Genomic DNA, 27100 nt, shown 5'->3' with positions numbered 1-27100 from the left:
TCCTCAAGAGTATGAGGGAAAAGCAGAGAGAACACAGAAAAGCATGAGATGGGGGAGAATTTCCCATCAAAGGAGACAAGTAATAGAAGAGGGCAGATATGAGCCCCTAGGCAGCCTTGAATAAGCCTGGCCCACTGACTATCTTGGCCATGGCCTGGCCCTGTTCCCAGCTACAGAACACTCCTCTGGAGAGCAAGTCTTTGTAACTTTTTTTTTTTCCAGTCTTTGTAACTTCTGCCCACTGGTGTGGACAGTAGGCAGAAAACAGGTACACTGGCTACAGATGAGCAACTTAGAATGATGTCATTTCAGAGACATATTGCTTTAGTTTACCTGGATTTTAGCCCCAGATTTCACCACCCCCTCTTATTTCCCCAACTAAAGCAGACATGGAAACTCAATGAATATAACTGATCAAAGCCAAGCCTCTTTGATTGAATTAAAGAAACAGTGCTGGAGGCTCGCTTTACCTGCTGCTTCCACACTAGCTACCGCCCGTACAGACCCTCTACAGGTACCAGGGCTTGGAGAGTACAGTTCAAACAGCACTAATCCTCAAATTGTGCACAACATGAAATGAAAACCTAGAAGGGTCAAAACCCTTGCCTGAGTTCAAACGGCAGAGCTGGAACAAAAATACAGGTCTCCTGCCCCAGCTTCACTGCTTCTCTTGCCTGTGCTGTACTGCCTCCTTCTAAGGCAATCCATCCAAGAAGATTTGGCATCTTTCTATGATGGCAACATTCTCAGAAGCAGTAATCCAAATCCATCTTTAAGTGATTTGACTTTGACCTTGATTCTCTATGGTCAACATCAGTAATTTTCTGGAGCTAGAAGGTCTTTTGATATTAACAGAGCTTTCTGTAAGAGAATCTTATGAGCACTTTCATCATGTATTGGAATTCTTTTTTTTTTTTTCTTTTTTATTAGTTGGAGGCTAATTACTTCACCACATTTCAGTGGGTTTTGTCATACATTGATATGGAATTCTTACTAGACACATAAGCTGCATGAAGGAAGGTCATTGAGGAAAAACACCATCCTGGAGCAAAAGTTGCCACTAATTCTGTTTCCCATGTCTCTGTCCTACTAGGTTACTTGGCGACACGTTACCAGCCTAGTGACCTGTGATAAGGCAGGGGCCCAAGAGTAAGAGCAAATTGTAAGAGCAAATTACATGCCCCCACCTGAGCTTCCCAAGCACTTTTTTGCTGTTTTCATCCTAATAGAAAATGATTACTCTGTCTTCAATATTTTAAGATGATTAATCCTTAAATCCTCCTAAGGTAAAATATTATTCTTATTCTAAAAACGGGCTTCCCTGGTGGTTCAGTCAGTAAAGAATCTGCCTGCAATGCAGGAGACCTGGGTTTAATCCCTAGGTTGGGAAGATCCCCTGGAGGAGGGCATGGCAACCCACTCCAATGATCTTGCCTGGAGAATCCCTGTGGAGGGAGGAACCTGGTGGGCTACAGTCCATGGGGAAGCAAAGAGTCAGATACAACTGAGCAACTAAGCACACATATTCTAAAAACAAGAAAACTGAGACCCAGAGACCCTAAGGAAGTTACTCATGACTTACTCAAGTGATGGGAGTAGAATTTAAATGTAAGCGTGGCTCCCAAACCATACCCAGCACACTGTTCAAATAAGATGACCACAGTTCTATCAGGGAGCACTTCCATCTTTGGTGAATAGAAGGCATATTCCATTTGGTGCCCAGCTGAGCTCCAACATATACTATTTGTTACAGTCGGGGAGGGGCATGGGATGGAGGTTAAGCCAGACCGGATGGTCTACTGTGAATCCTGGCTCTCTGTATACAGTGAGCAAACTGCTTAACCTCTCTGTTCCTAAGTTTTCTCGTCTGACAAATGAGATAATAACAGTACCAACTCCTTCATATTGCTGTAAGGATTAAATAAGAGATCATGAGAGGAGTGCCTGGAACCACAGAAATACTCAAAAATGTTAGATATTATTTATGTTTTTAATAAATAACAGTAAGCTTGTGATCTGAGCAGACCTTTCTTCTATCCCCATGCCCTTCCTGACTGTAAGACAGAAAAGAGAGTCCTAATGTAACATGGCTCCTCTTTTGCATCTATTTAGACTAGAGCAAACTGCCCGATGTTTTTCATGAGAGACTAAGAATCATACCAATTCTGAAGCCTTGTGAGAAAGATAAAAATGTGTAGTGTTATATATAGTTAAAAGTTATTTCTTTTAAAATATTACATACTCTAAAGGAGTGGATAAAGACTTATAATAATGATTTTATTGTATTTTATTGATTTTATACAAGTAAATATTTCAGCCACAGTTATGCCTTATGCTAAAATTACACTGAATATATCTATAACAAGAAATTATGAGTATTGCTGGCAAACTGATACATTGATTAGATGCCCACATGTCTAATTAATGAAATACATAGAGCTCTGCATCTTGGGTGTCTCAAGAAAAAAATCTGTTCACAAAGTATTCTTTATACATGATTAGGCACTTGATAGCTTATTTTGCTCATTTTATTGCTTTTGATCTATAATGGCAAGAGCATATCCTTAAAAGCAACACAAAGGGTTAGTAATCAGATTTCAGACTGATTTCTAACTGGTCAATGTGTGCGTGCATGCTAAGTTGCTTCAGTTGTGTCCAACTCTTTGTGACCCTATGGACTGTAGCCCACCAAGATCCTCTGTCCATGGGATTCTCCAGCCAAGAAAGCTGGCCAATAGGTGTAAGGGAATGCGTTCTATAACATTAAATATCAGAAAATGCAAATTAAAAATCAAAAATGAGATACCATTTCAGATAGATGAGAATGGATAAAATTTTAAAAGACTGGTTACATACCAAATTTAAGAGAAGATGAAAAGTAACTAGAATTTTTATGCATTAAAGAAGACCATGTTAAAGAATATAATCACTTTAAGAACTATCTGGTAGTTTCTGGTAGACTTAAACCAAAACTTATACTAAGGTCCAGGAATTACATTCCTAAGTATTTATGCAGGAGAAATTAAGATATATTTCTTCAAACTAACTTGTATAAGAATTTCTGTGCAGCCTTATTAATAATGCCAAAAGGTGGGAAAATATCCATCAGGAGGAGAAAGTATATACAAATTACAGTATATTGAAACAGTGGGGCACTAAACAATAATAAAAAATGAACCAATAAAAAGATGACCACAGGACACCTGGAACAGATGAGAAGCCATCCTCTAGTTGCTCCTGCTGTCCATCCTCTCAACCCCCAATCCAGGACCTGAGACTGTAGTTTCTAATTTGTGTAAATATATGTCTCTATTTTTTTTTTTTTACTTTTAATGTGTGCAGTCATGTTGAAGAAAGAGAAATCCTTTATGATTAAATAAATTTTATACTTAAAGAGTTTAAAAAAAAAATGAACCACTATTACCTACGAATCTTAACACATGATGAGCAAGGAAGGCAGACACAAAAGAGTAAATGTTCTCTGATTCCATTCATATGAAGTTCAAAGCAAGACTAACTTATGATAACATAAATCTGAAAAGTTGTTGCCTGTGAAGCATGGGAATTGGCTTGAAAGTGACGTAACGAAACTTTTGGGGTGATGGAAATGTCTCTATCTTACTTGGGAGAGTATGTATATTCATTTTTTTGTATGTGTTTCGTTGCTCATTCATGTCTGACTCTTTGCAGCCCCATAGACTGTAGCCGGCCAGGTTCCTCTGCCCATGGAATTTTCCGGGCAAGAATACTGGAGCAGGTTGCCATTTCCTATTCCAGGGGATCTTCCCACCCAAGGATTGAACATGTATCTCCTGCATCTCCTGCATTGCAGGCAGATTCTATACCACTGTACCACTAGCGCCACCTGGGAAGTCCAAATTATAAACCTGAAATCTATGTATTTTACTGCTTACAAATCTCATTCTAGGAAAAAATATAGCGAGTACTTTGATGATGGAAATTACACTTGAGAGACAATTTCCTAGAATGGTGAAAACCTGTTTAATTGATTTTAGTATGAAAATTAGCATTTTTTTAGTTGCCCCAGTTAGAGGGTGCAATGTTGAAAAAGGCAGTTGGGCTGTGTACTCAAAGACATAAATGTGTAAACAGAAAGACATCCTGTTTAGGGAAGAAAAGGTTCTTTGACATCCAGTCTCATCACAAAGGCCAGACCTGATTCTCATGACTGCTTGGAAATCTAGCAGACACAGAATGCCTCCTTGACTGAAGACAGACTGAAGTTATCCACAGGTTTAATGTCACCCAATTGGAACAACTACAATAGGTATTGAGAGAGAGATTTACTTCAGAGTTGTATGTTCACTGCACATCTTGTGGATATGAGAATGTCTTCTTTCCAAAGGTCATATCTCCTCCTGTGCTCCTGATTGCATCATCTCTCACCACCTCTAGAATTATGCTCCAGCAATTATCTCTTCCCTGGCTTCTATCTTAATTCTCTTTCTCTCTACTGGGTTTATTCAACCTAAGCAATAAGCATGTTTATGTCCTACCCAATTATAAATACAAAACAAACAAAAGAGACTTCAGCTTTCCTTCAGTGTTGTTACCTCCTCAGGCTACTGCACCTTTCACCTAACTCAGAGGAGTCCTGGTCTTTACTTCCTCATGAGTCAGTCATCTTCAACCTCTTGCTGTCCCAATTTCAGCCTCAGAACTCTATTAAAATTTCTCTTTAATTGGGCACATTTGTACCAAACCTTAATATTCCCTAACTTATCTGCTGCATCTGAAACCAATAACCACTCAGCCTTTCTTCACATCATTCTCTACACCTCCATGACAATACAGCCTCTCTCTGGATGTGGTTATTTTGGCCAGAGTGGTTACATGATGGAAACTTGGCCAATTAGTTTTTATATCTTGGGAACTGGGAGTTGGAACATGGAGATTTTGTCAGATCCTTTCAGGCATTTCAACAAGAAAGTGACAATGTTGTGACCTGAGCAATCAACTTTTGATCTTTGGAAAAACTGAGCAGTGAAAACATACGTTCAGAAAAAGAAAAGCTGAACACAGGGTGTCAAAAGCAGAAATAAGAGACCACAGGGCCATGGAAGAAGCAGATTCTGTGTTTCTGACTATTCTCTAGGCCTGGGTCTGAGGCCACAGTGAGTTTTGTCAAAGGGATGATGAGACACCAGCATAGGTAAATGTCTGTGTTCTGCTGGCCTCTCACCCTCTTTTCAGACTTCTTTTATTCCCTTTTCTCTAACTTTATCTAACCAAATCAGTAGGTCTGCACCTAGCTTCTCATCTTTGCATTAATTCCTATTTGTTAATTCCATTCAGTTTGGTCTGAATAACTATGAACATCTCCCATTCAGTATTTGAATTCAGTAGTCAATATATTCAAATTTATCTTCATTCATGAAATACAAAGTTCTCTAAATTTCTCATACAATACTAATTAGCAAAACCAACATTCTCTTAGGTATATGGACTAGAACTCTAGGTTCATCTTTAATCCCTCTATTAAATTGCTCCAAACTTCTACCTGGTTCTAAATTTTATGGTCCTAAACTTGACTATTTCTCTCATTTGCCAGACCGCCTTTCATTCCAGGACTTACTGCCTTGATTCAGGCCCTCATTCATGTTCACTTAAGATCAATACCTTTTTTAGAAAACAAAAATCCACAAAAAATTAAATATTTCCATGGAGGTAGTAAAATTTCCCCTCACAGTACTCTACACATTAAAGAACATATATAAACGTTTGTGTAATTCTCACCACAGACTTTTACACTTAACTACTGATAAGACTTCTCAGCTGTTCTTCTCACCTCACTGATTATACATAACTCTAGATGTGTCCTTATTCTGTAGTAAAACTGAGAATTTTAAATTTTAATGAATGCTGTCCAATGTGCCAACAGACCAAAACTTAGATGCTTACATAACTAATATCCTCCCTCCCTTCCCCTTTGAGAGTGTTAGGTCCAGTGCAATTCTCCTCATTCAGTGGAACTTCATCTGATTTTAACTCTTGGGTGAAAGTCAATTATTTACACTTTAGAGCATGGAAGCAAAATGGGTATGGCACTTTAAAGTTAAAATTAGTGTCTCATAAACAGAGCTGAAATTTCATCCTTTTCCTATATCACAGGGTACTTTTAAAGTAAATCTATAAAGAAATTATTTTAAACTACCTAAGAGCAAGACATCTTTCAACTTTTTAGGCAAAAATAGACCGCATTCCATATAATAACTGGCAATACATGCTCCCAATAAAGAATTTAACATAACAAGTTCAGTTCTTTAAAAGTTTCTTATATTTTGTATTATGGAATAGTAAATTATACATGGAAAGTCTCTTTAGTTTAAAACTAAAACATGCTTAGCATCAGCCAGCTCTTACCTCAAAGAGCATCTGGGAATAATCATCGCCCAAGAAGCAGTTGGTAACTTGAACTACGGCAAGCCTAGGCGCTGATGTAATTGAAATAAGAAAATAGGAAGGAATTACAAAGGAAATACAAAAATTTTTTTGTATCTCAAATAACCACAGACATAACAATATAGAATGTCTCTCCAAATTCAAGTTTTCAAAAGCCCCTGCTAACAAATGATGGTAAGCCTTCCTCCCTCCCATAAAATTATACTAGGTTTCAGTCTCTGGTTGTATTCTGTGTTTATCTGGCCCCCTAACTCAGTTGGACCCTTCACCTAGGACTTGATAACCAGATAGGACTTGATAGCCAGAAAGTAAAGACTCAAAACAACGCTATAGGAAATTAGAGAGACAATCTTTGACACCTAGGAACCATAATCTGTTAATTTTTAATACATTTAAAAATATTATCTAAAATAACTTAAATAAATTAGTAGTGAGAAAGTCTTCTGAGTAAACTTCTGTGTCATAGAAGATAGAAGGACATAGAAGGGTTTTCCCAGAGTGCTTACATGTCCTTGATGTTAAAATCAAAGTAACTGCGACCATAACATTTGCTTTCCAACCTCCCATCCAAGTCCTCTCTCAGCATTAAAGGGAAGATTTGGTATGGCATAGCTGTGGTATGCCACACAAACACCCGCTCCAAGACAAAGGCACTCATTCATGCAACTGCCAAAGGCACACAGCTGAGTCACTCTCTAAGAATGGCGGAGGCCAAGGGGTTATTATCCCTTCTCTGGGTCAGCCCACATGCAATGATTCATTGATTGGAGTTCCCAAATGCCTAGCCCTCTTGCTTTAACACAGGGGCCATCCTAGTATCAGAGGCCTAGGATTGGCTGAGGTCTCTGTTGCAAATACATCATGGCTCAGCTTCTTCCAAAAGAAGCTCTGCACGTATATCTCTGTTTCATAATGTGTTTCCCAGAAAACCTGACTTAAAAAAGTTGTTATCAAGGGAGCACTGGGGAAGTGACTCTAAAATGAGATCTTTTATCTAAATCCTCTCTGTTGGACTGGCAATGAGGACCCAATCACTGATGCTACGTCAAAAACTGATGGCCTGTGGTATACTGTAACAGAACAATTACTAACACATTCACTTTTAGTGGGGGACCAATGTGTGAATACCAGTGGAAGGGAAAGAACTTGCATGTACTACATTGAGGTATTTGAGAGATTGGGAGAGGAAGTGATTAGTGCCATTGAATGGAATAGCTACTGAAGCCTCTTAATGCAACAGAGAAAGACATCGAAAGGCTTAAAGTGATGCCACCAATTTAAAACTAAAGGTAACAACAGCAGACATCCATGTCATCAGATAAAGAAATTCTCACCTCTCGCAACAGATGCAGAAAAAGTTGAGCATCAGACCCAGGAATTGATCATAAGTGTGGCAGAGCTCCAGAGACGGTTTAACTCTCAATTTAGACAGGTTGGCTGTGCCAAGATTGGGGCCTTAGTTGGGGAAAAAAAATGGGACTGTGAGTCATGTGCTGGGGACATCTGGGTTAATTCACTGGAAACTCTTCAATCCTCATATTTCCCTGAATCCTCTGACAAGAAGTGGCTCTCCCCTGTTAGTAGCTAGTGCTCCACTCTTGCTTGAAAACTTGCAAGAAAATGTGTGCACCCTCCAAGACCTACCAAAAACATTCCCATGGACCCCCAGACCAATAACTAGGAAAAAGAAACAACACAAGCAGCTAAACAAAAGAGTCTGTAAAGGGAGGGAAAAGACTGTGTTGAAGGAACTGAAGAACCTCACCAACATACATGCACCAATAGGATCATATAGGAACTGACACAGTACTTATGAACTGGATTCTGTGAGTACTAGATCAATGTGGATGTATATAGTTAGATAGGAAAGACTTGATTGCTATTGAAGCAGTCTTCCTTACTGCATGGACAGGTTATCTAATGTGTGGGTATCTGAACATGTGGGTATTCCATGAAAATGGACTGTTGGTACACCATCCCACTCAGTATAGCACTGAAAGACATCAGAGAGGGAAAAATCTTTCCAATGGGTAGAATTTGGGGTAGGTTACCTGATCATTCACTTTGGGTGCAAAGAGAAGTGGCCCATGGTAAAAATATACGTGGACTCATGAGCAGTGGTGAACCACTTGCCTAATTTCTCAGGAGCCTGCAAGAAGAAAATTTAGAACATCAGGGTCAAAGAGACTATAGAGGAGGAATGTGGATGGTTTGAAAGAAAGAGTTCAAAGTGTGAAATACTGTGTGTTGCATGTTAAGGTCCACCAGATAGTATGCACCATGGAAGTAGCAAAGAATAGCCAAGCAAACAATCATGGTCAGTTGAGGCTGAAATAGAAATCATGCTTGAATTCAACAGCCTGGGGTCCTATTGATCAAGGCTAAGCTGGGTACTGCTGCTGCTGAATGCCCAGCACACCAGCAACAGTGATCAATGCTGAGCACCTAATAACAACATCTTTCAAGAAGATCGACTAGCCACTTGGTAGCAATTGATTACACTGAACCTCTACTCTGGAAAGGGCACTGCTTCAGTTTAACTGGAGTCAACACAACTGCAGATATAAATGTGCCTTTTCCACACACATAATTTCATTTTAGACCAAGGGTATTACCTTACAGTAGTGTTTGTGCAGCAGCAGGGTCCTCACTAAGGACTCCGTGTTCCATGACACACCACATCCAAACCCAGAAACTTCCAGATTAATAATTTTAATAATAAGAGCCTTTGAAAACACATTTGAAATGCCAACTTAGAAATGATACCCTGATGGGATGGGATGCCACACTGCAGAATGAAGCATACATTCTACATCCATGGCCATCACACGGTATTGCATCCCCAGTAGATAGAACACAGTGGTCTGGAAACCAAGGAGCATCCCTGCTTATTAACTCTCTCAATGTTCCAGATGGAACAACTGTACTTTGCAACTCCACAACTTAGTTTTTCCTGCTTATAGAGTATCTGACTCCCAGAGGGGCACTGCTACTTTTGGGACACAGTGAAGAACTAAGAAACCTTAAGGTATGGTTTCCATTCCATCTCTTAAACCTGTGGCAGGAAGAATTGACTCTGATCATTAGGAGAATGTAGGGCTGAAATTACACTATGTAGACAAGGAGGAACACATCTGGCACCCATAAGCAACTGAGGAAAATCTTCACAATTACCTGCCAGACTTGATGGTGAATGGATAAGAATGGCAAAATGACTGAGATCTCAGGTTACTCAGGGATGTAATCTGGGTCACCACAGGAGGTAAGCCAGCTAGACCAGGAGAAGTGCTAGCCATCAGGTAGGAGACATATCAAATGCTATATATAGGAGGAAGGTGATATGTTGTGGTCTTGAGAGCAGTTGCAATCACAAGGGCTCCAGCTCATTCCAATAACTTTCTTCATGTAACTTTCCCCAGGAAAAGAGATCAGCAAGCTATCCCAGATGGTGAACTTGACAAATGAAGCAAGAGTGTTTGAGCGGCACACAGTGCAGACCATAATGGATGCCAGAGTGTGAGGACTTCAGGATCAAGGAACAAATCCAGAGTCAAGCCCTGGAATGGCCCTTAGTTCCTGGACTGACCCAGATATCAGTTCACAGATTTCCACATTGTCCCAGAATATGCCCTAGTTTTGGTCTTCAGGTTAACTGACTCCAGGTCTACAAAATATACTATGTTTATTGTCACAATATGATATCATATATAGCACAGACAGGTAACAGGTAGCAAATATCAATAACAGTATTGCAGTTGCCATTTTGTATTTGCTTGCTCTATTCTAGGCACTATGTTGAATATTTTAAAAATTACTGTGCTAAATCATTGAAACAGTTCGCGAAAAATATATTAATTATTCCTGCTATAGAGAGGAGAAAGCCATGGCCTGGCACAATCCAGCATCCCGCCCAACACCACAAGTCTAAAGAGTGGGAGTGCCTACACTTGAGTACAAAATATGAAACGCCAAAACTTTCACATTGAAACACGTTGTTATATAGATAACTGGAAAATATAAAAAGTACATACTTATGTTAGGGAAAACATAATTTGAATTTAAACTGCCTGATTGTCTATTTAAATATACTACTTAATACACTAAATATAAATGTAATAAATATTCTACTAAAAAGGCCCCATACTGATACACTGTACAGAATTTAAAGAATTAAGTCTTGATGGATCTTTATTAGAAATTGCATCTCCAAGGCAGATTCTTCAAGATCCCAGCTGTGTCCAAATATGGAACATTATTCTAAATCAAATATTTCCTAGCAGCTGATGAAGTTCTCAGTCACTTGGTCTGAGCCTTGGAACTGAGGGGCACAGAAAAGCCTAGCCCAACATAGATAATGTTTGTGAAGTGTACATATTCAGTTACCAACAACTTGGCCTCATCTTTGTTTACCTTTTCTGCTGCATTTTCTCAAGGCCTCCTTCAAGTATTCAATTACTCAGGTCTTACCTGACCTACCACAATTTTCAGGAAAGAATCTAATGACTATAGATGTTAATAACTGATGCTATGTAAATTATTTACTTTTCTTAGATATTTGGAAGAATTTTAGACTAACAAAACATCAGCATCCTGGAGTAGAAGGATAAGAGTTATATTGTTTTTGTTTCTTAAACATAAAACTTCATGGCCCTAAAATCTTACCAAATAAATAGAAAATAATTTACTACTTCTAACACATCTAGTATTTTTTTCCTTTAAAATGTTTGTTTATTGGCCATGTTCAACTTGAATCATTTATACAATAAAAAGAAAACTATGACAAAAACATTATTTTTGGAAGAGGGTATGAGATAAGAAAGATATGTGCATATATCACTATTGAAAGATTAAAAAAAAGATTTAAAATTTTATTACATAACACTTAGGTGGGCCTCCAATAAATCCTTTATAAACAAATATTGAATATCTCATTGAAGCTAGAGTTCTGTCATCAATTTTTTGGCCAGCAGAAGGCTTGGCAGTCCCTGTCCTCTTGCTCTATATTTAACCTTCCTAATCTTTTGTTGGGTTCTCCTGAAAGCTCTATCATTCTTTATTTATTCTTGGTCTCTCTTTCACAGATGATTCTGTGGATTCATTAAATAATTATCTGCTTATTTAGGATAATTTAAAACATTCCAAACATGTAAGGAAATGAGAAACAAAACAGGTATGCTTTAATATACAGTTGGAAAAAATTTTTTTTCTAAAAAGAATGGAGGGAAGGCAAGAAGGGGAATTGGGTTAAGGAGAGGAGGGGGAGATACTTCATATTTGTTATGATTTGTTTGCTCTTTGGACTAGTTGGTCTGTTCTTCCTTTATGTGTCCTTCCCCATTTAAGTAATCCCTACCTCAAAACCATGCTTAGGGATAGCAGTCAGAATCACAGAAAGAAACGTGAATGTGGTCTTAGATTCTTCAGCCCAATGTTTCCCCTGATTTCCATATTGTAAAAATTCCAGAGATCTCCACCAAAACAGAGGTGCTGGGCTATTGCAGTGTTACATCTTCTTACCTAGGACTGCTCCTGCTGCTGCTGCTAAGTCGCTTCAGTCGTGTCCGACCCTGTGCGACCCCATAGACGGCAGCCCACCAGAATCCCTGGGATTCTCCAGGCAAGAACAATGGAGTGGGTTGCCGTTTCCTTCCCCAATGCCTGAAAGTTAAAAGTGAAAGTGAAGTCCCTCAATCCTGTCCAACTCTTCGCGACCCCATGGACTGCAGCCCACCAGACTCCTCCGTCCATGGGATTTTCCAGGCAAGAGGACTGGAGTGGGGTGCCATTGCCTTCTACCTAGGACAGCTCCTTTTAAAAACAGAGGACAGACACAGCGACCATGCTGTCACTGTTTAAAAAAAAAAAAAAAGTCCAGTTATGTGTCAATATAAGCAATTTAATACTTACTTAAAAAGCAAGCAATGGATTGATACATGCTTTACAAAGGTACTTTGCACAGTTTTCCAGAAAACAAAAAACTAGCTCCCTAGAAAATTTAACATTGATATTAACTTGCAGATAATTTAAAAACCTATATGGTATATAAATTAAGGGACCTCTGAACATAAGAAATAATTCTCCCTGTAGTTTGTATTTGGGTTGTGTTGTATTCAACAGTTAAAAAAAAGAAAAAGAAACAGGTTTTATATTCCATAATAAGCAAAGTACAAATCCTATGTTTGCCAAAGAAGAAATCTATAGATTTAATGGCAAAACAGGGGAAGCCTGAGGAGTTACAGTTTTAATTTAAGACTACTGCCCTGCCTTGGTGTCTTTAGGAATTGTTTGGGCTGATGATTAGCTAATTTATTATTTTTCTATTTATATCCCTGAATTTCTTACCAGGATATTATTTCAGGCAGAAACCAAGAAAGATTACCTAATTTTTCTTTAACAATTAAGCAGTACTTGTTAATTGGAATTTGCTGACAGCTTCCCAAGACTGTAATTAAGGTTGTATAACCTTGCCTTCACTGATAAATGCAGACTGAACCAAAATGTTCAGGTGAGATATATCTGATCACAGTTTGGAGAGAAGGTACTTATTCAACAGACTCCAAAATACTGAACAATATGCTGACGTTAAAGAAACAGCTCAATTTATCCTCTAATGTTCTACTCACACCAAGATGGTACCTGCCTATATCTTCTCTCCCTAATAAGGCTCTAGGCTTCTTCTTTGAAAGACAATTCTTTACAACACCAGTTCCTGCATGGTGCATGGTGCTCTATGCAGATTAAAAACTAAAAGATATATTCAAAAGGAATCTAACTATTTACAGATATGGAGTCAAAACTTTTAAAAATACCAATAGTGTGAAGATATCAGTACTTTATTCACTCACCCAACAAATTTTTATTGAACACTAGCTATGGGTTGTGACCTGCACTAAGTTTGGGGACACAATGGTGGGCAAAACAGAAACAGCCCCTGCCTGCATGCTGAGTGGTGTCTGACTCTTTATGACCCCCATGGACTGTAGTCCGCCAGGCTCCTCTGTCCATGGGATTCTCCCAGGCAAGAATACTAGAGTGGTTTGCCATGCCCTCCTCTGGGGAATCACCCGACCCAGAGACCAAACCTGCGTCTCCTGCACCTGCTATAATGACACATGAAATCTTTACCTCTGAGCCACTAGGACCTCTGTAAAATCAGAATTAGTAAATTATTCATTAATAAGTTGATAATAATAAATGCATTAACAGGGAGAATTAATTAAGCAAGCAATTTTAATAAACAATAGTATTTTCTACCCAACCTATTTCACCAAAAAGGGACTCCTTGATGCCTACTCCATGAAATTCAGACCTCCCAACAGCCCTACTCATTACGGTATCCTCTCTCCTAAGATATTTCTTTACCTCTTTGCTTGAATAGAATATACTTTCATTTCCTCCTCATCAGACCATTACTGTTGCAATGGGGAGTCATAATTCATTCCTTCCATTTGTAGTTTGTGCTTAGCCCACATTCACATTCACTACTTTGGCAGCCTACCCTTAATTCATTCTCTGTATAATAATTTGTATTTACTTTTCCCGCCCCCAATAGATGTAAGAGCTTTGGATGGCAGATCCTCTATTTATTCATTTGCACATTCCTCCTGCAGAGCCTACCAAAGTGACCAAAAGCTTCTTAAATAGCAACACAACAGCTTGCTGCCCTCCATTCAGGACTTTGTTATCTCCTCTTGACCCAAAACATTCACTGCCTGGAATATTCTCTCTGATCAACAATCATAATTTACGTCATCCCCTCTTTTTGAAATGAGCTACCAAGAAAGAATCTTTTAAGCATTATCATTTATTGTTAATAATCTCGAACATAGAAAACTGCTATTTTCACACCCCATCTGAACCCTTTCCATTTACTAGTTCTTTCTTTCCTTTGCAACTAATGTCTGTAAGCATTCTACCAGTTTTACAGTAAGGATAAAAATGACACCAGCCTTGTCCTCAAGGAGCTCACCAGCCTGTGAAGAGAAAGGCACTAGAAATTCAGATCCAACTTGATGGTGAGGGAGAGAGGTGCTGGGAAAGCCAAGTCCTTCATTCTCTGCACAGGTCACTACATGGTAAAACCACCCAGACACCTCTTGTCTAAAACTGAACTTGCTTCATTTCTGCAAAACCTGTTCACAGCTCTGTAATCAACCCAGAGGAATTCCCTAGACTACAAGTTTTGTGTAGTTTGCCTAGTTAAGACAAAGGCAACAGTTCAAGGGGCAGGATATACACATCTCAATCAGAAAGGGACAGGAGCTGTCTCTCAGGCAGCCTAAGGCACACAGCAAGAAAAAGGAATGTAGACAAAGTCACCTTGCTGTCCCGGGATTTCTGAAATGTGCATTGTGTGGACATGTTTTAAACCCAAGTTTGGCTTTCTCCTGTTGTCTGTGACACTCTTGCCCCACCTTTTTCCTGAGTTACCTGCTGAGTCTTCAGGACCCACAGACTAATTTCAGTTGTGATCTAAGCAAAGTGTAATTAAGAGAAGCCTGCTGGTACTCTGAAATACGAAAAATGTACTGTCTTTCATTCATGGAGTTGATATTTTAGTTTCCCTTCAGGAGGATACTGGCTTTGAATTGCTTTCTTGAGAAAATAGATGGCTTTTGCACAATAATATTTTTATATCTCTCTTTATGACTGATTGTTTTCCTCATGAAGATAATATATTGAGATCTAGGTCTGTGATCTTGGGACATCATAGTTCCCTTAGTGCTGATAATCAGTCTATAAAGGAATTAACTTCTGTTCCAAAGTCATTTCTACTACCTCTCAAATCAAATAAATAGGATTCTAATTACCCAGACAGTCATCCCTCATCATTGAGACTGTGCTATTTAACTAAATAGAAAATGACAATTCATCCAACATATCTTCTTATTGATTTCAAATAATTAAAATGTATTAAATAAAAATCAATCATGATAAGCATAAATTAATATTTCATAATGTGGAAAGCACTAAGGGGAAACCTTGAGTATCTTCCATGTCATAATAATGATATCATTATTGTACAATATTGCAAAAATAAGATATATTAATGTTTGAATAGCATTATAACCTATAAATATCTATTCTATCCATTCTGATTCTAAGGATGTCACAAATTGTGACACAAATTGTCACAAATTAGCTTACTGTTCACTAGTGTTTGGATTCTTGATTAAAAGGAGTTCATAGTATCTCTCCATTAGTTTCATGATAGTTTGGTTTTAATACTCATTAATATTCACAGACATATAGTAACACATTTTTTGCTAGAAAATATGAACAGGATTTATTTTTTGGTTCATTTTCATTTAGTATTTAGCACTACAATAAATCTGTCCTCGAGGCATTTTAGATAACTGAACTGAGAGCCAGAGTTGACAATGAAAAGTGAGACAATATGTGGATTAACTGAGAAACAATTTAAAAATAGGCATCCAGAAATTTTAAGTATTTTCACAAGTACTTTCTTGGTATTCCTATAATTTTTTTAAAACCACATCCAGAGTTTTATAATTCTAATTACATTTTGAGATTTGAAATTTGTGTTATGTCTTGTGGACTTTTAACATTTTCTGCATTCTAAGAAATATCTCTTCCTTTCTCACAGAGGAAAGCTTTATATTCCAAACACAAATCAGCAATTAATAGATTTGGGGTGGGACCTGTACTACAGACAACTAGAACCGACTATGAGAGCAGTTAATCAAGGTTTATGGTGTCAAGCAATAAACTGTAGAAAATTCTGAAAGAGACTGGAATACCAGACCACCTCACCTGCCTCTTGAGAAACCTGTATGCAGGTCACGAAGCAACAGTTAGAACTGGACGTGGAACAACAGACTAGTTACAAATCGGGAAAGGAGTACGTCAAGGCTGTATATTGTCACTCTGCTTATTTAACTTATACGCAGAGTACATCATGAGTAACACTGGGCTGTAAGAAGCACAAGCTGGAATCAAGATTGCCAGGAGAAATATCAGTAACCTCAGATATGCAGATGACATCACCCTTATGGCAGAAAGTGAAGAAGAGCTAAAGAGCCTCTTGATGAAAGTGAAAGAGGAGAGTGAAAAAGTTGGCTTAAACTCAACACTCAGAAAACTAAGATTATGGCATCCAGTCCCATCACTTCATGGCAAATAGATGGGGAAACAGTGGATGACTTTATTTTTCTGGGCTCCAAAATCACTGCAGATGTTGACTGCAGCCATGAAATTAAAAGACTCTTACTCCTTGGAAGGAAAGTTATGACCAACCTAGACAGCATATTAAAAAGCAGAGACATTACTTTGCCAACAAAGGTCCATCTAGTCAAAGCTATGGTTTTTCCAGTAGTCATGTATGGATGTGAGAGTTGGACTATAAAGAAATCTGAGCACCAAAGAATTGACGCCTTTCAACTGTAGTGTTGGAGAAGACTCCTGTGAGTTCCTTGGACTACAAGGAGATTCAACCAGTCCATCCTAAAGGAGATCAGTCCTGAGTGTTCATTGGAAGGACTGGTGTTGAAAAAGCTGAAACTCCAATACTTTCGCCACCTGATGTGAAGAACTGACTCATTTGAAAAGACCCTGATGCTGGGAAAGATTGAGGGCAGGAGGAGAAGGGGACAACAGAGGATGAGATGGTTGGATGGCATCACCGACTCGATGAACATGAGTTGGGTAAACTCTGGGAGCTGGTGATGGACAGGGAGGCCTGACATGCTGTGGTCCATGGGTTCGCAAAGAGTTGGACACAACTGAGTGACTGAACTGAACTGAACTCAACTCAGCTATGGTGTCAAGTGCCTGAAGAGAAAGATAACCTAAAACCTTGGCTTCCCAGGTGGCCCTAGTGGTAAAGAATCTGCCTGCCAATGCAGGAGACCGTGGGTTCCATCCCTGGGTCTGGAAGATCCCCTAGAGGAGGAAATGGCCATGTACTCCAATATTCTTGCCTGGAGAATCCCATGGACAAGACCCTGAGAGGCTACAATCCACAGGGTCGCAAAGAATCAGATATGACTGAGAGACTTCGCATGCATGCAATATAAAAGCTAGTAACTCATGGACTTCTCGATGGTACCATGGGTAAGAACTGGCCTGTCAGTGCAAGGGACAGAAGTTTGATCCCTGGCCCAGGGAAGATTCCATATGCCACAAAGCAACTAAGTTCACGTGCCAAGACTACTAGGCTCACATGACTAATGAGTCTGCAAGCTGCAACTACTGAACCCCGTGTTCCTAGAGCCCAAGCATCACAACAAAGAGTAGCCCCAGCTTGTCACAACTAGAGAAAGCCCGTGTGCAGCAACAGAGACCCAGCACAACCAAAAAGAAAAAAATAAATAAGTTTATATACATATGGGCATATGTATACATATATATGGGCTTAAATGCAGGAAACTTGGGTTCGATCCCTGCGTTGGGAAGATCCCCTGGAGAAGGGAAGGGAATAGCTACCGACTCCAGTATTCTGGCCTGGAGAATTCCATGGACTGAATAGTCCATGGGGTCGCAAAGAGTCAGACACAACTGAACAACTTTCACTTGACTTCACTTTATATATATATATACATATATATATATATATATGTATACAGCTCGTAACTCACAAAGAATACTTTCAAAGCCAGGCTCAAGTTTTCTCTCCATAGATTCTAAAGTTGGCTATTCTTTGCCCCTGCTAACTGACATCCCCTCCTTTCACCGTCATTATTGAGAAATTTAGAGATTTCAAGATCAGCCAAAGAATTCAATGCAGGTTTTTCTCAGACTCTTCATTTGGTATTTTTTGGGTGGAAATTTTTCTCTAACAAATTTTCACAAGTAAAAACAGCTGTCTATAATCAGCTGTCTATACTGCCTCCCATCTTGGAATAAACAAATGCTCTAAGAATTCCTTCTAGAAAACTAAAAAGGACCATTGGGGATTCTCTGGATTTCTTCACATAATTGTGGCTATCGCTAAAGCCATTGGGAGCTGGATGTCATAAAAGCAGAAGCCAGGATGGTAAAGACCAATAATGTGGACACAAATTGGGTGTCCCACTGGCCTAAATAGGAGAGAGGCAGACCACGTCCTGGCTTATTAGATGAAGTTAAAAGGGGAAGATTTAGATCAAGGGATTTTCCACATATATGCATTAATATATGATATTTGTATACATACAGCTGATTCACTTTACTGTACAGCAGAAAGTAACACATTATAATACACTCCAATTAAAAAAAAAAAGATAAAAAGAAGTGAAGGAGGATATGGGACTTAGAGCCAATGAGGAAAGTACTGTGACTAGAAATAATCAAACTGAAAAAGTAGTCCTTAGTCTCTGAACCCTTGATTAAGAACAGGAAGACAAACATCACAGGGAGTTGACAAAGACCTATACTAAGACATGCTTAATCAGGCAGCTCCCTGTTTTAACTGTTCATCTCGCATCTCTCTTGAAGCTATATGTCTTCTGCTCTTCAGTCCTTGTGCTCACTAGCTCCTAGGATACAAGATCCTGACATTCACCAGAGATTTACAGAGTTCCTCCTAAAGTCAGACCTTTGAACAATGAGAATAAATTAGGGTCACTGGTCATATTCTGATCTCTCTTCTTGTTCCTGGGACCATTTTACAGTGTTAGACTCTTCATGAAACCCCTATCTGCTCTAAAATAGAAAATTAGTATTTCCTCCCTTTGGGTATCATAGAAAATACACAAAAGAATGCTAGAATCTCAGGGCCCTTGATTTAAAAAAACTGGAGTATCCAAAGCCATTCTAGTTTACTCTAAATATGACTGCTAGGAAATTACTATCTTAAGTCACTGTGGAAATTTGAATTTTTCCTTCTGACTTTAGTCTTTTGTTGTTGTTATATTCTATTTTGTATACCACCCTCTCGCCTCCCCTTACTAGTCTTTCCCTCTAGTAACTGATAATATTATAGAATTCAAATTAAGCACAATAGCAAACAAATTTACTAAGTATGCACATTTTATATACAAGGTAGTTAGGAGTATGAACATAACTACAATTGAGAATAGCCAGTATTCTTTGGACACTTAATCTATATTATCTCATTTAATCTTCCTGAAAACTCTATGAAGCAATACACTTTAAGGTGCCATTATTTTCTGGTTATAAAGTTAAGAAGCAGAAATTTAAGTAATTTGTCAAAGTTTACACACTTAATGTGTTTATAGTCTTGCTAGAATTTTTTTCAAGTTGTGTGCAAGAATAAAGGTTTAAACTACAGGTCAAGACCAAAGGTGAAATCTCATGAGAAAGTATATGATGTATTAGTAAATGAATGATACAAATAACTTAGTACTATGGAATTGTATAAAATTTCAGTATTTGGAAACTGTGAGCAATCTGATATTTTTTTAAATTTTTATCTGAACATAGTTGCTTTACAATGTTGTGTTTATACTGTACTGAAAAGTGAATCAGCTATACATAAACATATTCTCCTTCGTTTTTGGATTCCCTCCCCATTTAGGTCACCACAATGCATTGAGTAGAGTTCCCTGTGCTATATACTAGGTTCTCATCAGTTATTTACTTTATACATAGTTTCAATAGTATGTATGCTAAACCCAATCTCCTAATTAGTAATCTGTTTAACTAGGGCAGAGACTGATCGGGAACTAAAAGGTAAAGCTGAAAAGGCATTCCTGCATGTAGTTGTTAAAGGTGTATTTTTTTGACACTACATACTTTAGGTTTCATTTCATATACAATGTGATGTCCTTGAAAGTTTCTGAGCAGAAAGTGACATGTGCCATGGTCCAGGCATTTTTTAGGACAAGGAATCTGGCAGTAGTATGCAGAACAGATGCTCAGAGGAGAGGCTCATGACAGAACAATTGGAAGATTAGTGCAGTATTCTGATTGTTAAGTGACAGGAACTTGAACTAAGGTGGTGCCAACAGGGGAAGGAAAGAATACACAGCTAGAAATGATATAGAGAAAACATGTGATTAGTAACTGAATATAGGACATGAGGGAGTATAAGGCAGTGATGATGACTTGAGATTTGAGCCTGAGAGGTTGGGAAATCAGGAAAAGGAGCTGTTTGGGAGAAACTGGAAGAGCTGAATCTCTCAATTTTGGGGGGAACACCTTAGTGTAATTCCCCTCAATGAGGTAGTAGATGTCACTAAATAAATTCAGCTCACCAAAATAGTGACTAGACAGAGAGGATCAAGAGAATGCTCCCACTCAAGTCTAAGAGGAGGAAGATAGCAACTGGTGTATGTTTTTATTGTAACTTGTTGTATTTATCCATCAAACATTATATGTCTTATCACTCACTATATCAAAAAAATGTTCTTCACCTATTGTCCAAGAATACTGTGACACTCGGGTATCCTATCGATCACTTTCTAAGAAGCAACTAGAATTAAATTTTTATTTTTATATGTATGAAATTAATTTATATATTTTGCCTCTTGCCAATCAATCTTTTTGGAAATTAAGACAGAAATATAAAATCTCCTATGCTCTGCCTTCAGCCATGAGAGATCCCCTCAATCCCCTTTTTTCTATCATGTTCTCATGAGTGTGCCCATACAGAAGAAGACAGCTGGAAGGACAGTAAATCTATTCAAATGACTAAGTAGGGTATTTGCACTCACTTTATTTTTAAAACCTCTCAACAAAACTGTTCTATGAATGATTCAAAATCATTCCAAGTATCCAAATGCCATATTTCTTGTTAAAGTGGCAGGATTTCACCATCTATCAAAGCTGCAGCAAATATTTTATGACTCTCAAATACAGGGCCTTATACAAAATATGAGGTCATATGGAATATTAATAAAACAATATTTACCATAACCTAGTTGTGTGAAGGAAAACAAGCTGTCAGATTTCTTAAAAGTGCAAAAAGGATCCATACAGGTTCTTCAACTTATCAAGCAGGTAAATGATATTAATAAGCCTTGGGAAAAATGAACTGGAGTCAAGTAATTCGGTAGCTACATTTCAAATGGAGTTGACCGTATGGAGTCTGCATTACATAGATTTTATAGAATTTCAGAGTCTGAGAACTGATTCTCCAGGAGCATCAGATAAGTCTTCATTACAGAGGAGGAAATCAACACTAGGAAGTGATAGCCTGAGTTTACCCAGCCAGCTAGAGACTGAACTTGGATTTAACTGACTCCAGTCTTTTCTACTAGAAAGCAAAAAGCAATGGACTCTCATTAGAATGTGTGCTTCAGTCCTCTATCTGATTAGCAATTTTTACTAAGTAGTTCCCATAAATAAAGCAATTGTTTAGGTTTTTTAGTTACATACCACTTCACAATGACATGATTCAAAGCATGTTTGTTCTTCCCTCAGTTTTTCTAGGATCAAATTTACAGTGTCCTGTCTCAGAAACCCAACTTAGTGATCATGCCTAAGTCATCAGGCATGTACAACAGAAACATCTATACAATAGAAATAGTTATACCTAGCTTACTCTTTTTCTTTTCTTCCCCTTCCTTAAGTATAAAAAGCCTGGGAAAGTTACTTCTAGAGTAGGCTATTTCAACTTGAACAATACGTGAAACAAAGTATATCCACCCAAAACACTTTTTGTCTACCAAGAAGACATACTGCACCCAAATATTCAAAAGCCAGAATACTCAGGGAAAAAAAGGTGTTTTACACAGGACTTGGGCCATGGAGATTGTCTGTTGGGAAAAGAAACAGGACAAAGATGAGGTTGTGAAAGTGTAAGGGAGACAAACTATTTTAGAGAGAAACCCATCTTCTCTGATTACATTTTTTATACTTCACTTCTTTAAATACTTTGAGAATCCCGAGTATAATTGTTTAAATTGAGTTTATATCTTGCTAACCAACATTTATTTCCACAAAATAGTTTCTTAATTCTCTAAACAGACAAAATAATGCAAAATAGTCTCCCATATCAAAATTACAATAATTTCTATATGCTGAGGCCAAACTAGACAATGTAATGAGGATATGCAAAATATACATGCCTCTTGGATCATTTTCACAAGAGAACGAGAAGTAATTGTGTGTCTTCATTTCTACTTCTCCTCTGGAGGGCTTTCAATCTCCAGGCTACAATGCCACCTGTCCTCCTAACTATGCTTTAAGAGACAAATGGTGCAAAGCACTGCTGTGGCATCATTATCTCCATAGAGATTACAGAAGTGGGAGCTCAGTCTTCTGCATGCTCAAAAGCTACAGACTGAGAGGGCTATTAATAAATCCCCCCTTTTTTAAGCTAGAAGGGAATTGGAGCTTAGCCATCCAAGCACAGAAAACTTAAGAGACAGAAGGATTTGTAACAACAGCAGCAACAAAGACAGATGCAAAGTTAATGCCTTGAACTTAAAATTGTTGTTGAATGACATTTTAAATGTATGGTTTCAAGCAAGTTGATATTAGGTTTTAAGTCATAATACAGTTAGAAAGTGAGTTTCTACCTGTAAAGGTGTGTTTTAGAAATAAATTTGGCATATATATTTCTAAAATCTCAAAATTTCTAGCTGAAAGACAATTCTTTTTTCAGGTGGGAAGATGATTCTCACATTTGAGAGATTCTAGAGAAAGTTCTTCCATAGTAGACAGAGTGGAATGGAAAGAAGGAATAATAGAAATTGATGGTATTAAAAGTGGAAGACAACGTACAGGTAATAGAATGCCCAAGGGAACTCACGGTGGGTGTATGCATTGCGTTAACTGAGCAGGTCAATAGGAATAAAAGTAAATGGAGCACTGGCAAAAAGATATTCAAAATCACAGATTTGTCCTAAATCATCAAAGACGCAAAAGCTATTTCCTTCTCAACTGACCCCTACACGCGCACATATACTTCATACAATTTGTCTTTGAAAGAGGAAATCACCACAGTTGCCATCTGTTTACAATGTTCCATGTGCTCTTAAACAAGTAGATCTATGCATCACACATTTACTTCATTATTTAAGACTAACAACCACAGAAAGGGGTAGATGGCCTAGAAATGTAAGTAATTTGTTAATAATAGACATATGAAAAGTGGATTCTCTAGGCTTATCTAACATGTTTACCTCATATTTCATGGAGGCGTGGATTTACTGAATCACATGTTGATGACAATTTCTGGAAGAAGTTACCGCGTTCTATAATGGAAGCCTAACAATGAATAATCAAATACTAGGAAATAAACCATACCTGTTTATCCTCTTCCAAAACCCAGAGGGATGGGATGGGTTGGGAGCTGAGAGGGAGGTTCAGGAGGGAGGAGAGAAATGTATACCTGTGGCTGATTCATGTTGATGTGTGGCAGAGACCAACAAAATATTGCAATGCAATTACCCTCCAATAAAAGTAATTCATAAAAATTATTTTTTCAACAGAACTCCATTGTAGTATGAAAAGAAACTTTGTAAATGAGAGTTCTAATATTCTTTTAAATTATCTTAGCTCGGTTTACTCACTTCTTTGAAAAATAATCATTTAATGGACTCAGTAAAACTACTGTTGTATTGCTGCTATAGTTTCATCTATAGATATTATAACATTCCCCATAAGATGTCAACATAGAAGAAATACACAATTTTTCCACTCATAAATTCAACTCTTTGTTCACCTTCCAAATCACTTCTCTGACCCAGGAATTGATGGCAGTTGCTTACCATATTTTGATGTTTTTATTATAGTAATGTGTGGAATTTTGAAACAACTAATTTCCTCATTCTGCTAGGTGGCCCGAATCAGCACTCCAGATGGTTACCATTTGGCAAAAATGAGGTTTTAGTTTTAAGAGAGCAGGGTGGTGATTTACTTTACAGTATGCATAAATTGTAATTTAAATCCCATTTACTTCTATTTCATTTGTACTTTTAAACCATAATAAAGTAGGACCAATAATTAAAAATCAGTGTCCTACAGCTTTGGCATGAGCCTCTGTATTAACAAAACACTTTAAAATACTTTGATATATTAAAAAGTAGCAAACTTTATCATTCTCTTGTTTCTCTCTTCTGGTAAAGCTCATTGAATTAAAATACATATATGTTTAATGTACTACTAATTGTACCCTCTTTCATGATAATACTATATTTAAGCATAAAAGATGTCAGGATTATTTTTAAAGCACTGAATTTATTATTAATTAAAAATGAGATAAACTTACAGTCTTAGGTTATTAAAGAAATACAGGATATTTTCAAAAACTTATTTTATGTGTGCTACCCACCCACCCCTTTCCTTTTTTCCTTTAAAAGCCTAATAAGGAAAAGTGACTTTGAGCTTTGTCATCTCAGCCTAGGTACTAACGGCAGTCAACATTACTATTGTTACCATAATCTGTTTTTCTCTTTATTATACAAGTGTATCGATGATGTAATTGCAGAAGTTAGGATTTACTCAAGCTGTTGGAGCAAAATGATTTTTTTTTTTTAAGACTGCCTCCTTCGGCAGGGTAGAACAATTGTAACACAGAACCAAGTACACAGTTAAAGCATTTCATCTTTTGAAAGCCAATCTGCAGGACCTTTATCTTGAAGGATTGATCAAGAGCTGGAAATGCAGAACCACTGGTAAAGCTCAGTTCGCTCCAGACTGGATGCTGAGCTGGAAAAACACCTGGGCGACAACAATGCTAGTCTATGACATCTTGGCTTTTAACCCCTTCCTAGAAGCCCTCAACTTTTCTTTACTGTTTAGCCCTCATCCTTCCCCTGAATCCCAAGGGTTTAGAGAATGCCCTAGCCTTTTATCTCAGCTTTGTTTTTCCCTGAGCAGATCTTCCCCTGAAAGTTGAGCAGAAACTAAGCAATCATTTATCATTCTGCATTTAAAATAAAGCAATGCCGGAGAAGTCTATAATCCTCAACAGAGCCAACTGTATTATTAAACACAGGAGAGCTGACCATTGATAAATTCATCTACTACACTAGGAGAACCCCCTGGTTGTGAATTAAAGTGCAGACAACAAGAGTCGACCAGGAAAGACACACACACAATCCCATGCAGATGAGGCAGCGCTGATGGAGAAAGAGAGAACATACCTGAGGGTTTCTCCTTTAAAAAAAAACGCACACGCCAGCTGGGCTGTCCCCCCGCCCCTCCTTCTCGAGTGCCTGTGTTTTCCTTTCAGGAATATCACTTTGCAATCCCGTTTCTAGTCTCCTTCCCTTTAGTCGGCCACAGATAGTTGGAGCGAAGGCTGCGTCCCAGCGATCTGACTCAAGTGCAATCAGGCATGCCTGGGGTCTGCAACGGTGTCTGTTCTTGTCAAATTCTCTCGTGCTCCCGGGGCAGCCTCCAAAGCAATTCTACAACTTAGCTGCTGGCACCAAACTGCCTTTCAGTCTCCTCCTTGCCAGATGCCTTCGGCAGCTCATTTCTCATTTCTGTCTCTAAGAAAGCCAAAGAGGTTGTCTCCCCGCGCGTTGAGGAGCGCCCAGGCTCATCAACAACTGAGGCTGAGGAGCAGCGCGGCTGAGTGCGTGCTGGGAACTTCCCAAGCGCTGCCGCGGCCGCTCTGGGGAATGCAGCACAGACGCTGCGATCCCCAGGCTCCTCTACCCAGAGCGCCTCGGCTCCTTCTGCCGCCGCGGCCGCTGCACCCGGCAGCGCCTCTGGGCCGAGCCACAGCCCCTGCTCTCCAGAGATGCGCGGTGGCCGCTGCCAGGTGTGGCCGTCACCACCGCACTGACAACTAGCTGTGTGGGGCGCAGCTTCATCTCCAGGGAAGACGCCTCTAATGCTGGCGCTTCCTCTGCCCAATTTTCTCGGTATCGCTGAGTGATGACCTAGGAGCCAGTCCTACAGTCGGTTGGGCTGGCCGCGTTTGCAGCCTATTTGGTAACAGATAGTGTATAATCACTGGTGTAGATGTAGTTGGCTCTGCTTGGGATTGTGAGAAGTACACTGCACGCAGTATAATTCCCAATTAGCCACCAAGAAGCAGCTAAACAGAACCCCCTATTCACAGGGAGAAGATGCTGAGATCTCAGTTCAGGTGGTTTTCCTCTTTTTAATGTGTGGAAATCTATCTGAAGGTGGTTGCTCAAAAATCTGAATTAAACACACGCACACACACGCAAACACACACATCAAAGTGGGAAATGGTAGAAAACTTGAGAGTGATACAGAGGTTTTGCTTCTCACTTAGGAATAATGTCTTCCCATTTGATATGAGCTTTTTACAGATCTGGCAAGGAACTGAATGGCCTCCCTTTCTTTTTTAGTTTTGAGGAGTGGAGGAGGTGGGGGGAGTAACAGCTCCCACTTTCTATCAATAAAGCATTTTCTATCCTCTAACCCTCCTGTTGAAACAAACACAGAAAAGTACTGGATCTTAAAATAGAGCCTTCAAGAAGCTTAAGTCCTGGAATAATTTGTAGGTTTTAGACTGCATCTGGTCTGCTGGCTTTCTCCTAGTTACTTTTCTCAGCTTTTTGGAAAATAGGAGGATGGTTCCAGGACTGAACATTCAACTATCAGCTGAGATCAAACAATATAAGAAGCACAGACACAGATTTGTATGCCACTTTTCAGTGCATTTAAGGATAGCTATTCCATTAAGGATGGCAATTCTAAAGTGATCAACTTTAGAAATGACTACTTTGCCTACATTATTTGCTATACAATGAATAGCTGCTAGCAAAACGAACAGTTAAGCTTGATATCACATTGTTGGCAAAACTTATGGCAAAAACCATTCAATCTTCTGTATATGACAACC

General features: G+C 38.6%; 1 protein-coding gene across 5 annotated transcripts in view; it reads right to left on the bottom strand.

Annotated features, from left to right (window-relative positions):
* The window catches only part of UNC13C (unc-13 homolog C), a 647876-nt gene extending 621723 nt beyond the window's left edge, over positions 1–26153 (bottom strand). For 2 of the 5 annotated variants that reach the window (XM_043920109.1, XM_043920111.1), the window contains exons 1-2: positions 25419–26153; positions 6385–6455 (exon numbers count right to left, since the gene is read on the bottom strand). The gene's annotated coding sequence lies outside the window, so the exon portion shown is untranslated. Of the gene's footprint in view, positions 1–6384; positions 6456–7757; positions 7879–8474; positions 8573–25418 lie in introns of all 5 variants that reach the window. The other 3 variants (XM_043920107.1, XM_043920110.1, XM_043920108.1) reach the window with 3 other exon arrangements.
* Between the last annotated feature and the right edge of the window lie 947 nt (positions 26154–27100).

This window comes from Cervus elaphus, chromosome 12, assembly GCF_910594005.1.
Source record: "Cervus elaphus chromosome 12, mCerEla1.1, whole genome shotgun sequence".
NCBI classification, from domain to species: Eukaryota; Metazoa; Chordata; class Mammalia; order Artiodactyla; family Cervidae; genus Cervus; species Cervus elaphus.
The sequence above is the reverse complement of the archived record's forward strand: the minus strand, read 5'-3'. Positions and strand labels throughout refer to the sequence as shown.